The 13,591-nt window shown below is 49.2% G+C and overlaps 1 pseudogene; it reads right to left on the reverse strand.

The window, feature by feature from the left end:
* Window positions 1-13,003, reverse strand: part of LOC142297204 (uncharacterized) — a 187,963-nt pseudogene extending 174,960 nt beyond the window's left edge.
* Window positions 13,004-13,591: the final 588 nt, after the last annotated feature.

Genomic DNA, 13,591 nt, shown 5'->3' on the forward strand with positions numbered 1-13,591 from the left:
CCCGCTCACTCTTCACCCACCATAGCGGCGGTCCCTTACACCGCACAGTGGACCTTGACCGGCGGAAGCAGTCCATTTCCCATCTTGGCACGCTTCCCCGGGTCCCCCTCGTAACATTACGGTCGCGCCAAAGGTCTGGCTATGGCTGAAGAGCAGCAGCAGTTGCTGCGTTATGTGCAGCAGTTGGAGTCACAATTGGCAGCAGTGGAGCAGTCTTCCTCCGATAAGACTACTCTGACGACAGTCGCCACCCAGGCGGCTACCCAGGCTGTGCTATTGGGCGGAAGGTCTCCTCGCCTTGCGCTTCCAGAGCGCTTTAGCGGCAACAGCTCTGAGTGCCGTGGTTTTATAAACCAGGTTACCACCTACTTAGAGCTGTCCGCGACTCTTTACGCTACCGAGAAGGCGAAGGTAGCCTTCGTCCAGTCCCTGCTCACAGGGAGAGCGCTGAAGTGGTCCACGCCGTTGTGGGAGCGCGGAGATCGTGTGGTGAATAACTTAGCAGCTTATCTTGGGGCCATGAGAATGGTGTTCCTCGGGCCTCAAGTCACCCACGATTCCGCGCTGCGCCTCCTACGACTTCGGCAAGGGTCTGCTTCAGTCGGGGACTTTGCTGTACACTTTAGGACACTGGCCGCAGAGCTGGACTGGCCGGATAAGGTCCTTGTCCCTGTGTTTTGGGAGGGCCTGGCAGGGTTTGTCAAAGACGCACTGGCCACACGTGAGGTGCCTGCCACTTTAGAGTCCTTGATTCAGGTTGCCTCTCGCATAGACATCCGCCAGGCGGAGCGAAGGCTCGAGGTCTCTTCAGCACCCACGTCTTCTCGGCCTAAAAAGCGTCTGACTCCCGTCTTCCATCAGACAGGTCCCCCAGCCAGTCCTGTAGGCGACTCCGTGGAGTCAATGGAGGTGTCCAAGGTGGTCTCCTCTGCCCCAGGTTCTCGGTCTTGTGTCATCTGCTTTTCCTGTGGGCAGAGGGGACACATAGCTACCCTATGTCCCAAACCGTCGGGAAAAGACAGCGTCTAGTTTCTATCAGAGGGGCGACTCTAGACGCTACTTCTCCCTCTAGGTTGACTATCAGCGCCCAGTTGCAGTTCGGCACTACTCTCTTCTCTGCCCTGGCTTGCTTGGACTCAGGCGCTGAAGGCAATTTCATCTCGACCTCCCTGGCAACCCGATACTCAGTTCCCCTGGTTCTGTTGCCCAAGCCACTCAGGGTCCGGGTAGTCGACGGGTCCATACTACTCGATCCTATCACCCAGATCACCATCCCTCTCAGGATGGATGTACCACCGGGACACCATGAGCAGGTGTCCTTCCTGGTGCTTCCAGGGGGGACGGATGAGATCCTACTGGGCCTTCCTTGGTTGAGACAGCATGCTCCTATACTCAACTGGGCAAGAGGGGAGATCTCATCCTGGGCAGGATCCTGTAGAGAGCACCTCGTGACTTCCGAACCACCCGCTACCATTAGGTTGGTTGGGTCCTCAGGAAATACTGAGGGGCCGGGTTTACCGACACCTTATGAGGCCTACAGGGATGTCTTTTCCAAAAGGGCCGCAGATACTCTTCCTCCCCACCGGCCATATGATTGCCGAATAGACCTGAAGCCAGGCTCCGAGCCCCCTAGGGGCAGAGTGTATCCACTCTCTGCTCCAGAGACGGAGGCTATGTCCAAATATATTCAGGACAGCCTGGCGAAGGGGTTCATTCGCAAGTCTATTTCACCGGCTGGTGCAGGGTTCTTTTTTGTGCAGAAGAAGGAAGGGGATCTGCGCCCCTGTATCGATTACAGGGGATTAAATGCAATCACAATCAAGAACAAATACCCTTTGCCCCTCATTACTGAGCTATTTGATCGATTCCGCGGGGCAAAGGTCTTCACAAAGCTGGATCTACGCGGGGCGTATAATCTAGTGCGAGTCCGAAAGGGCGATGAGTGGAAGACCGCCTTTAACACCAGGGACGGTCACTACGAGTATCTAGTAATGCCCTTCGGACTCTGCAATGCCCCCGCCGTATTTCAAGACTTTGTGAATGACATTTTCCGGGATTTGTATCTTTCCGTGGTTGCATACCTGGATGACATTCTTATCTTCTCCCCCGATCTTACCACCCATCGGAGGGATGTCATCCGAGTACTTAAGAGGCTCCGCACCCATTCGTTATATGCTAAGCTGGAAAAGTGCGTTTTTGAACAGGAATCCTTGCCGTTCCTGGGGTACATAGTGTCCAGTCAGGGGTTAGCAATGGATCCGGGGAAGTTGGAGACAGTGATGAACTGGCCTGAGCCCCGCTCGCTGAAGGCGATCCAGCGATTCTTGGGGTTTATCAATTATTATCGCCAGTTCATTCCCAACTTCTCGACGGTGGCAGCACCCATCATTGCCCTTACCCGCAAGGGCGCTAATCCCAAAGCATGGACACGGGAAACGGTAGAGGCATTTCACACTCTCAAAACTCACTTCTCCAGAGCTCCCATCCTTCATCGTCCAGACATCTCCAAACCCTTCCTACTGGAGGTAGACGCCTCTTCGGTCGGTGCAGGTGCAGTCCTGTACCAGAAAAACGAAGGAGGAAGGAAACATCCGTGTTTCTTTTTCTCCAAGACCTTTTCTCCGGCCGAGAGGAACTACTCCATAGGGGATAGGGAGTTACTGGCGATGAAACTAGCATTCCAGGAATGGCGGCATCTCCTGGAGGGTGCGAAGCATCCATTTGAGGTTTTTTCTGACCACAAAAACCTCACATACCTCCAGACAGCACAACGCCTGAACCCAAGGCAGGCCCGTTGGTCTTTATTCTTCTCCCGGTTCCGCTTTATTATCCGCCACCTGGCCGGTGAGAAGAACGTACGGGCCGATGCCTTGTCACGTTGTATGGTTGTGTTGGAGGAGGACGAGGAGGAGCCTCGTCTTATACTACCCCCGGACAGCTTGAGGATGGTCACTCCCACTTCTTTGGACCAGGTGCCACCTGGCAAAACCCTCGTTCCCCCTGAACTACGGAACGAGGTGCTATCGTGGGCCCATGCCTCCAAGGTCGGGGGTCACTTCGGGGTCAAAAGGACCAGAGACCTGGTGACCAGGCATTATTGGTGGCCGAGACTACCCCAGGACATACAGGAATATGTGGGAGCCTGTATGTCGTGTGCTCGGAATAAGCCGTCCCGGCAGAGACCGGCAGGTCTTCTTCACCCACTGCCAGTGCCGGATCGTCCCTGGGAAGTGGTGGGGATGGACTTCCTGGGAGATCTGCCCAAGTCAGCAGGGCACAGGGTCGTATGGGTCATCACGGACCACTTCTCTAAAATGGTCCACTTGGTGCTTCTCCCACGACTCCCGACGTCACGTGCTCTCGCCACCTTGTTCATTCGGCATGTATTTAGGTTGCATGGCATGCCTGACAAGGTGGTGAGCGACCGGGGTCCCCAGTTCGCGTCTCGCTTCTGGAGAGAGCTCTGTAAGCTCCTGCAGATAGAGCTGAACATCTCCTCCGCATACCATCCCGAGACCAATGGACTAGTGGAGAGGACTAATCAGACCTTGGTAACTTACCTCCGCTATTTTATATCCGCGCACCACGACAACTGGGCTAACCTCCTTCCTTGGGCCGAATTTGCCATTAACAATTCGGTCCATGAATCCTCTGGCCAGACTCCGTTCCTACTCAATAACGGACAACATCCCAGAATCCCGGTTCCGATGCCCATTACGTCACCCGATACTAGAGTGGAGGATTGGGCGACCAAGGCCCGGGAGATCTGGGATGACACCCAAGAGGCTCTTAAAAGGGCTAAAGACCGGATGGTGACAACGGCTGATGTTCGCCGCCGCCCTGCACCATCCTTCGCCCCTGGTGACCTAGTATGGCTGTCCTCTAAGAATGTTAACCTACGGGTACAGGCAGCCAAATTCGCCCCTAGGTATCTGGGTCCGTTTAAAGTACTACAGCAGGTAAACCCAGTGGCATATCGACTCCAGCTCCCTCCACGCTGGGCTATAGCCAACACCTTTCACGTGTCCCTCCTGAAACCCGTACGACTTAATAAATTCTCGGGGTCCCTGCCGGCTCAAACCGACTCCCCGTCCGACGACCCTGAGGTGGCAAAACTTGTGGAGACAAAAGTCATACAGGGCAAGAGGTACTACCTCGTGGAGTGGGCCGGCCGTGGTCCGGAGCATAGATCTTGGGAGTTGGAGGATCATATCCGCGCCCCGGGTTTGATAGCGGCCTTCGAGCACGGACAGGGGGGGGGGGGGCCTAGACGGGGGGGTAATGTTACATCTCGTGGCTCTCCTGAGGCAAGGACTGAGGCAGTCTCCCATTCCTTGCCTGCCACAAGCACTCCTGCTCAGCAGCGCCGAAGGTCTGCCAGACTGCGCAGTGTGCAGGAGATACCTTCTCAGAGAGGCAGCAGAAGGGTGACACCTAGTGGTTCTCCTGTTACAAGGAGTGAAGCGGTCTCCCATTCCTGGCCTGCCGCAGACTCTCCTGCTCAGCGGCCCCGAAGGTCTGCGAGGCTGCGCAATGTGCAGAGGTTTACTGCTCAGGGAAGCAGTGAGATTCCCGTTATCTCTCCACATTGTGAGACCGAGGATCCCGCCTCTATTTCCCAGAGGCAGGAGGGTGAGCATGTGCAATGCGTGGTGGGTCCTGATTCGCTCACTGACATCACACGGCTTGATGACAAGGCTGGTGACGTGGTGAATCCTGACTGGCCAGGCTGGGACGTCGTGGACCCTGATTGGGTCAAGTCCGTCATCTCCGCCTCGCGCCCGCCCTCGGGTGGAGCTGCACCTCCTTAAAAGCTCCCCCTGCCATCATGGCGGCGCGCGACCGTCCTTCTATGTTTGGATGTCTGGCAGCGTGCTGCCACGCCACTGCTCAGGCATTACTGTCTCTTGTGGGCTTGGCCCTTGCTGCTCCGGCAGTACCTCGTTTGCAGGCCGTGTTCCTGCCTTGCTGCTCCGGCAGTACCCCCGTCAACAGGCCGTGTTCCTGTCCCAGGTGAGCTCCTCAAGTCTCCATTGGACTCACCTGGTTATTGAAAGCACACGTGCGTGGGCACCTCTGTGCTACCCTCGTGCCATATTCTCGTGACTTCCACTGGCACACGTGCGTGGGCACCTCTGTGCTTCCCCGTGCAACAGGTACACCGAGCCGTGAGATCTGTGCCATACAACCCTCACGGGTTAGGGCAGATCGGTGTACATAGATCGTCTGTGACATTCCAGATGATCGCTAGCAGCAACCCGCTCACTCTTCACCCACCATAGCGGCGGTCCCTTACACCGCACAGTGGACCTTGACCGGCGGAAGCAGTCCATTTCCCATCTTGGCACGCTTCCCCGGGTCCCCCTCGTAACACCTCCCCCTCGCTTATTTGTACGGTCATTCCTGAATAGGCTATAACCCTGTAAATTAACAGCCCAGTCATAGCTCTCATCCAGCCATGTCTCTGATATCCCCACTATATCATAATTTTCTTCCAACAATATTAATTCTAATTCCTCCACCTTATTTGTGAGGCTTCGGGCATTAGTGTACATGCACGTTACGTATGACTCTGTACCTGTATTCTTGCTTACTGTATTAACTGTCCTAACCCTTCCCCCCGTACCACCCCCAATTTAATTACTTGTGCCCTGGTCACTATCTGCACTACATTCCCCTTCTATAAAGTGAATACCCTCGCCCCCCATTCCTAGTTTAAACACTCCTCCAACCTTCTAGCCATTTTCTGCCCCAGCAGAGCTGCACCTTCCCCATTAAGATGCAGCCCATCCCTAGCATAGAATCTGTAGCCAACTGAAAAGTCGGCCCAATTCTCCAGGAACCCAAAACCCTCTTTCCTACACCAATTCCTGAGCCACCTGTTAACCTCCCTGATCTCTCTTTGCCTCTCTGGTGTGGCTCGTGGCACAGGTAGTATTTCCGAAAATACCACCTTTGAGGTCCATGCTTTAAGCTTACAACCTAATTCCCTGAAATCATCTTTAAGGACCTTCCACCTACCTCTAACTTTGGCACAAATGACAATGTGTACAATGACCGCTGGGTCCTCCCCAGCCCCTCCCAGTAATCTGTCAACCCGATCAGCGATGTGCCGAACTCGAGCGCCAGGAAGACAACACACTGTTCGGCGATCCCTGTCTTTGTGACAGATTGCCCTATCTGTCCCCCTAATAATTGAGTCCCCCACTACCAGTACCTGTCTTGCCTGCCCTGCACTCCTATTCCCCCCCTTACTGTAGCAGACACTCCTCTGGTGTTCAGAGGTCATGCCTTGCTGTAGCAATGCTACCCCTGTAATGACATCCACCTCATCTGCCAAGTTTGCAAACCTATTGGGGTGTGTCAGTTCAGGACTAGCCTTCCTAGCACTTTTCCCTTTACCCCCCTTTCTAACTGTCACCCAGCTACCTACCTCACCATCCTGCCGCTCCCTACTACGATCCTCCCCCACATCTGACCCAGCAAGCTGCTGCTCAGTGAGCAGCAGACTCCTTTCCATATTGCTAATGCATCTCAGAGTTGCCAGCTGCTCATTTAGATCCAGTAATTGGGCTTCCAAATGTGCAACTTGCTCACATCTCGAACAACAGTATGCACCCTCGAACGGCTTTTCAAGGACTGCATACATGAGACAAGATGTACACTGGATCGCATTAGCAATAGTGGAGCACATTTTCTAATGGGGATAGCACTAAACAAATGTTAAGTAATTAAACAACTAAATACAAACAATTCTACTCACACTTACTTTTGCTCACACTTTGCTCACTCACGCTCACAATGAAGAAGACAGGCTAATTGTGTGAAGGCTTTTTCCTGTTCGACACCCCAGGGACCAAAAAAAGCATCATTATCACCTTTTAAAAGATCATACAAAGGTCTGGCTTTGTCAGCAAAATTTTCAATGAAATCCCTTGAGTAATTTACAAGTCCTAAAAAATGTCTTAGTGCCTTGTGTGATGTCGGAATTGGAAGGGATGCGATTGCCTCAATTCTGTCCTGTAGGGGTCGCCGTGTACCTGGATTTAGCAGAACTCCTAAAAACCTGACCTCAGTCTGCATCAGCTTGACCTTTTTGGTATTCAGTTTTAAACCTGCATCATGCAGCAGCTCAAACAATTCTGCAAGTAGTCATGTGCAACTCCTTGTCCTCTGTACTCAGCAATATATCGTCCACGTATTGCAATAAACATTCCGGACGAGAAAATTTCGACAAAACGTTTGCTGGCGCCTGATGAAAAATGCTTGGCGACATACTAGCACCTTGAGGAAGCCTACAACATACAAATTGTTGATCCAGGTGGTTAAATGCAAGCCTATATTGACAACTTTTCTCAATCGGTATACTGAAGAAACCATTACTGATATCCAATACTGAGAAATACTTTGCCTTTGCATTCAATCTCGACATCATGTCATGTGTATCAGCTACAATCGGTGCAACATTGGGAGTAAACTTATTGAACATCCTCAAGTCCAACAACGTCCGATAGCTACCATCGCTTTTCAGAACACACCACAATGGATTGTTACAAACAGAATTTGCCTTACGTATCACACCTTGAGCCAACAATTCCTGAATAATTTTAGACATCGGAGCAACTGACTCTGGAGGCAACTTATACTGACGCTGTGGAGGCAGATCTCGGCCTTCAATTTTAACAACAACATCCTTCATAGTCCCAACCTCATTTCTGTACTGAGCCCATAAAGAAGGAAACCGCTGTACTATCTCAGTCAATACTTCATCACCACCAGTTTCAGGCCACAAATGATCTGCTGACACTACATCGGTCAAACAAATGGTCCCGACATGACTATATTCATTTGGATCAATAAGTACCGCCTTAGAACCGTTAGAGTCTTTCCAAACTGTTTTGTTACCCAAATCAATAATCCAGCCATGCTTTTCCATAAAATCAGTGCCAATTATATTCTCAGTATCCTGACAACACCAAATATCCATTTTCGTTTTAAAAAAAACAGGTATTTCCAAAGAAACATCCTGCGCTAATGTCACCTTTGTTCCATTTTTACCACTGAAACCAACAATTGTACATACAGGGGAATCTGGCTTTAAATGTAAATCAACATTTGTGACACTCAATTGTGCACCTGTATCAAGGAGAAATGTTACTTTCTGACCTTCAAGATTTACCTTTAAAAATGGTCGACCACAGCTATCCATTGAAACTCGAGTAACAAATTCCAGTGGATGGAGCCTGGGCACCGGCTTTGCTAGTCAGGATGATGGAGAAGGGAGAAGAGCAGCAGGTGTCTTGCTCCTTCCATCCAATCCCTGTATGGTCATTTCCCTTATTTGTCTGGTCAGAGGTGCATATGGTGATTGGTTATTTCTGTTGTCAGTATGAGTGGGCGTGTATGAAGGTGGAGGTGCTGAAGATGGGGGAGGCGCACTGGATGTGTTTGGCATCAGTCCATTTTCTTTACCCAGCCTTTCCTCAGCTCCCGCCCTCAGGAATTTCTTGCATTCCCACTTCAGATGTCCGGGTAGGCCACAGTAGTAGCAATGTATATTGCTCTTTCTGTTACCTCCCCCTGAATTCTTGTTTTTAGAATTCAACACCGGTCTTTTGTTTTTGGTCTGTTTTTCCTGGGATACTAATGTGTCAGTGGTCCCCTCTATCATGGCTATTTTTGACTTTACCTGATTTTGCTTCATTCGTCTACGTATTCTATCAATAAATGACGTCGCCTCTTGTAGATTGTCCATCCTAGAAGCAATTTCGAATGAAGCAGGGTCCAAATATTTAAACTTTTTAACAAAGGCCTTGACCATGGAAGTCGGTTCTTGATCAGGTCCGATTTCCATTATCAAACGATACCCTTGTTCGAATTTCACTAAAAATACGAATGGATCCTCCTGTATGTGTGTCTTAAGGTTTTCTAACAATTCGACTGTTGGGGTAGACTCTCCTGTGGTAAAAAGAATTAACTGTCTCAGCCTATCTTCCTTTGTGTCATGGATCAGGTCATCGTGTTCGTTTGGCCTAGGTGTTGCTTGTAACCTTTTTGCCATGTGGGAGGGAAGCCATACCCTGAATATCTTATTTCTCTGTTCATTCGTCAGATTATATTTATCAGAATGTGACTCAAAAATGTCCGCATTATGAAAGGCGTCCATTTTATCATCATATTTGGGTATGTCTTTAATGATTTTCATTAATTGGTCATGGATTTTAATGTTAAGACAGGCTGCCTTATCATGTAACTTCTTTTTCCGCAGTCCCTCCTCATTTAGACTCTCGTCCTCAGCTGCGTCCAGCCGTTCCGGTATGTCGGAACCTGAGGCAGGTGATGCGGAAGCATCTTTCGTGTTCTGTCTCGTATTAACAGATACATATTTAATATCTTTCCGTAATTTTTATATTAAATCTGCTCTTGTTTCCAACTGATCCTCCAGATGTTCAATATGTTCTGCTAATATTGAACAATTTGGACAATCTGTTGTTTCTGCATCTGTGATGTGTGTATCTGTTGTATTGGGTGTATCTGTTGTATTGGGTGTATCAGTCACCATGCAGATGGTGTGTGCATATGGCTGTGCCCCACCCACCATGGAGTTGTAAGTGTAAACCATACCCAATACATTCTGTATCTTTTTCTGTAATCGTTTCACAGTAAAAAACTTCTTATCTAACTTAGCATTCTCAATTTCACATTGCCGGTACAGATTTGACCATAACTGTGCGTCAGTATGTGTATGGTCAAAAGAATACCCTACATTACTTTTTCTAGAATAATCATGAATGAAATCCATATCTCACCAATATGTGATGCATTGTCCTGGAATGACTCCAATCGTCTATGGGTCGATCGTCCTGGAATGGCTCCAATCGTCTATGGGTCGATGGTCCTCTGTGTCCTAAAAGGATTACCCTAGGGATCTCCTGGATTGGAAGTCCTCAGATGTCCGTCAAGGCCTGACACATACGACCTCCGTGCAGCTTGTCACGTCAAACCTCTCCAAGGTTCCGTGATGTAGACACAGTGTAACCTCTTTGCCTGCAGTCTTTGACAGAGATTTTACTCACTGACCCCCCTTCTCGGACAAAAGGCAGGGAATGACGTAAGAAAAAAAGGTCCCGCAGCAAAAGGCAGTGTGAAAAAAAAAATCACCATGCACAAAAAACAGCTGTGCCTCTCAATCATTCAGGCTGATGCTCGCCAAATATGTTAAAAACTACAGTTGACGTGACATATGCTAAGCCAGTATATTAATGATTGGAGCGAAATAGGTGCAAAAACATATGTGGATTTATTCAATAGAAGTTAAAGTCATTACAGAAAAGTAACTTCTTGTCTTTAGTTAGTGAAGAGAAATAAGAAGATAGAGAAAAAGAGTTCATTTGTCTTACATAGCTGTGATGTTATGATAAGCTGTCGTCTCTCTGGATCGTCTGGTTGAATTGTCCCATTCTACCTCTTCTTCTTCTTCTCACCCTTTGAAGTGTGGTCTGCTTTTATAATTCAAACCCCACCCCCTGATTCTCCTTATCTCTTTACATGGTCTTACAAGAACTAACTATCATTTTTAGTTAAGCATTATGTCCTATCACGTGATTCATAATTTGCAGAATAAGTGTCCTGCGCAGTGGAGACTTGTAAAACTAAACCACTTTACCATAGAATGTAAAATATATAGAACCCTTTTGAAGCTCGCTGACCCTTTGACCTTAGTGTAACACTAAGAAGACTCTCAATGCTAATTTCAGATCTTTGCTCAAATTCCAGATAGAATATAGCACTACGCTGTCAGCTTTGATGAACAATGTCAGATGGCTTTGGTTCTACCATGTCAAAGACTTTGGTTAGTAATTTCAACTCACAGGATCTCTTAAAGGGATGGGCGAAATACACACATTATATGAATGTATGTATTCAAGTTTATGAATCAAATCTCCATAAACTCACTATTTTACAACTTTTGTAGGTGGAAATAAAGGGCTTGCAATGTCTCCTCATGCGGTATGCTAGGGTATAACGATATGACATCGCTGGTTATCCAAAAAGAGTGTTCAGTCCAAGTCATTTTGTCCAAATTCTGCAATAGGCTCTTAGTATCTTTAATGTAGCCCGTGGTGCGTCTCATGAGCGGTTGAATAATGTGGTCTAGCCAGTCACTTAAATTACTGGTTAAAGAGCCAGTGCTGGCGACTATAGGCCTCGGGGGGTGGGGGGGATGGTATCCTTATGTGTTTTGGGAAGCCCCTGAAAAATAGGGCACACGGGCATATCAACAAGAAGATATTCATAAGTTTTTTTTATTGATAATTGCCCACTCCAAACCCTGTGACAGAATTTCCTGTAACTTAGAGAAGAAAGTCGATGTTGGATCATGGGGCAGGCGTCTATAAGTGGAACTAGCACATAAAATGGAGTTTACTTCTCTTTCATATAATGTACTGTCCAGTACAACCACCGAACCCCCTTTGTCAGCCCTCCGAATGTCCAACACACCTGCCCCCCTTTTTTGCAATTATGGCACCTCAGCCCCAACCCTGTCCTTGGTTTGTGGATCAGTCTATATTAGCAGCTTTTTGTCTAGCATAGGACACTTATGATTAAGGACTCTGTTGCTTTTATACTCGAAGTCCGAAATGAATTAAGTACTCCTATGTACTAATACAGTATCTTGCCCTCGGTCTTCATGCTACTTTTAATAATTCAATAAAGATCAAGATTGTTTTATCTTAAGAGGAATTCGTGCCAGATCCTTTCTTCCTTTCTACTGCTATTCACTTACTACCTTGGGGTCGTCCTCAGCCACGTCACCCTGTAGCATGGCATGGCTGAGTTCCCCTGTACAAACCTCCACTTAATTACCATGCACAACATTTGTAATCGCGTTCTGGATATCCACATTTGGGTCACATGACTTAACAGCGCTTGCATCACATGACTTATTGGATTGGAGAGGATCATCAGGGAGAAATTGTGCAACCTATCGTCCCAGATCAGTTCCCAATAAAACATTGGTTGATAGATGTTTGGACACCCCCACTTCCCTCCACCCTCTCCCAGCACCCCAGTCGAGGGAAACCTGGGCCATTGGGAAAGATTGGCGAACACCCCCAACCCCAGTGACAGTCAGGAGTTTTCCTGGGATAAAGTTTTCAGAAGGCACCAGTTCGGGGTGGATCAGGGTTCGGTCGGCTCCAGTGTCTTTGAGCCCCACAATGGGGGTTCTGCCCATGGTGACAGAGTGTTGGTTTTCGCAGGCCCTACCACTCGCCTCCAACACCAAAAAGACAGCTGCACTAGGCCCTTGGGCCTTGGATGTGGGGTTCCTCTTCTGCCTCTCTGGGCAAGCGGAGCTGAGTTGTCCAGGCTGGTTGCAGGAAAAACACCTGCGAGTGTCAGAGGTGGGCCGGGCACTGGTGGATGACACAGAACATATGGGAGGTCAGCTGGTAGGGGCAGAGGTGGTCGTAGTTGTCATCTTACCCTCTTTCCAGCTGGCGGTGCATGGCTTTCGCAAACCCGATGCACGGTTGACCTCATAGGTGTCAGCAATCTGTGCTGCTGTATTCGCATCCTTTGGTTCCCGGTCCATCACGAACTGTCGCATGTACACAGGAGACACGTGTAGGAATTGGTCCTTTACCATCATGTCCTTTATCTGCTCACCAGTTGTGGCAGACAGTCCTTGGGCCCATTGGTTAAAGTTGGTTCGAGGCCCATCCACAAAGTCTCTGTTGCTGTTGTGTGGTCCACGTTGGAGGGTCCGGAACTTTTTGCGGTACATCTCTGGAGTCAGCTGATACTTCCGTATTAGGACCTGCTTTATGGCACCATAGTCTCCACTCTGCTCTTGAGGGAGACTGGCAAACGCCTCCAGGGCCTTGCCTCGCAGCCCTGGGGTTAAGTATCGTGCCCATTGTGCTGGGGGCAACTGGTACTGCAAGCAAGTCTTTTCAAATCCCCTCAGAAAGGTGTCAAAATCCCCGTCCTTTTCCATCACAGGAAAGTGCTCCGGTCGGGGCTTAAAGCTGCTGGCATTACTGGACTCATCGTTCAGTGAGGAGAATGTCTGCTGACGGGCTCGGAGGACCTTCAATTCATGGAATCTCTGGGCTTGACGCTCGGCTCTCTCAGCCTCTCGCTCTGCTCTCTCAGCCTCTCGCTGGGCCTGGCGCTCAGCAAACTCACGCTCTGCTTGGCGTTCTTTTAGCACAAACTGTAGCTGCGTTTGAAAGTCACATTCTCCCAGCTGCTGCAGAATCATCGGCAAGTAAGAGTCCATTCCACTCCAGGAGCTGGTGTTGCTGCCAGACCCCCGGAATCAGACAGTTCTGCAGACCGTCCTGGAGCTAGGTCCGTGTCAAGGTCTCCTGGTGCTTCGCTGGTCCTTTGCTCTTGGGCCACATCGCGCTGGTCTTTGAGATCATTCTCCAAGGCACAGATTAGCATCTCTTTGGTCTTGTTGGACCCATTGAGGCCTCGCTCCTCACACATTTGGATCAGCACAGCTTTCTCATGCTTTTTATAAGCAGCTGCCATTTTAGCAGTCACTTGCCAAATAAAAGATAGGATAGAAAAACAAGAG

The sequence above is a fragment of the Anomaloglossus baeobatrachus genome, chromosome 3 (assembly GCF_048569485.1).
Source record: "Anomaloglossus baeobatrachus isolate aAnoBae1 chromosome 3, aAnoBae1.hap1, whole genome shotgun sequence".
Taxonomy (NCBI): domain Eukaryota; kingdom Metazoa; phylum Chordata; class Amphibia; order Anura; family Aromobatidae; genus Anomaloglossus; species Anomaloglossus baeobatrachus.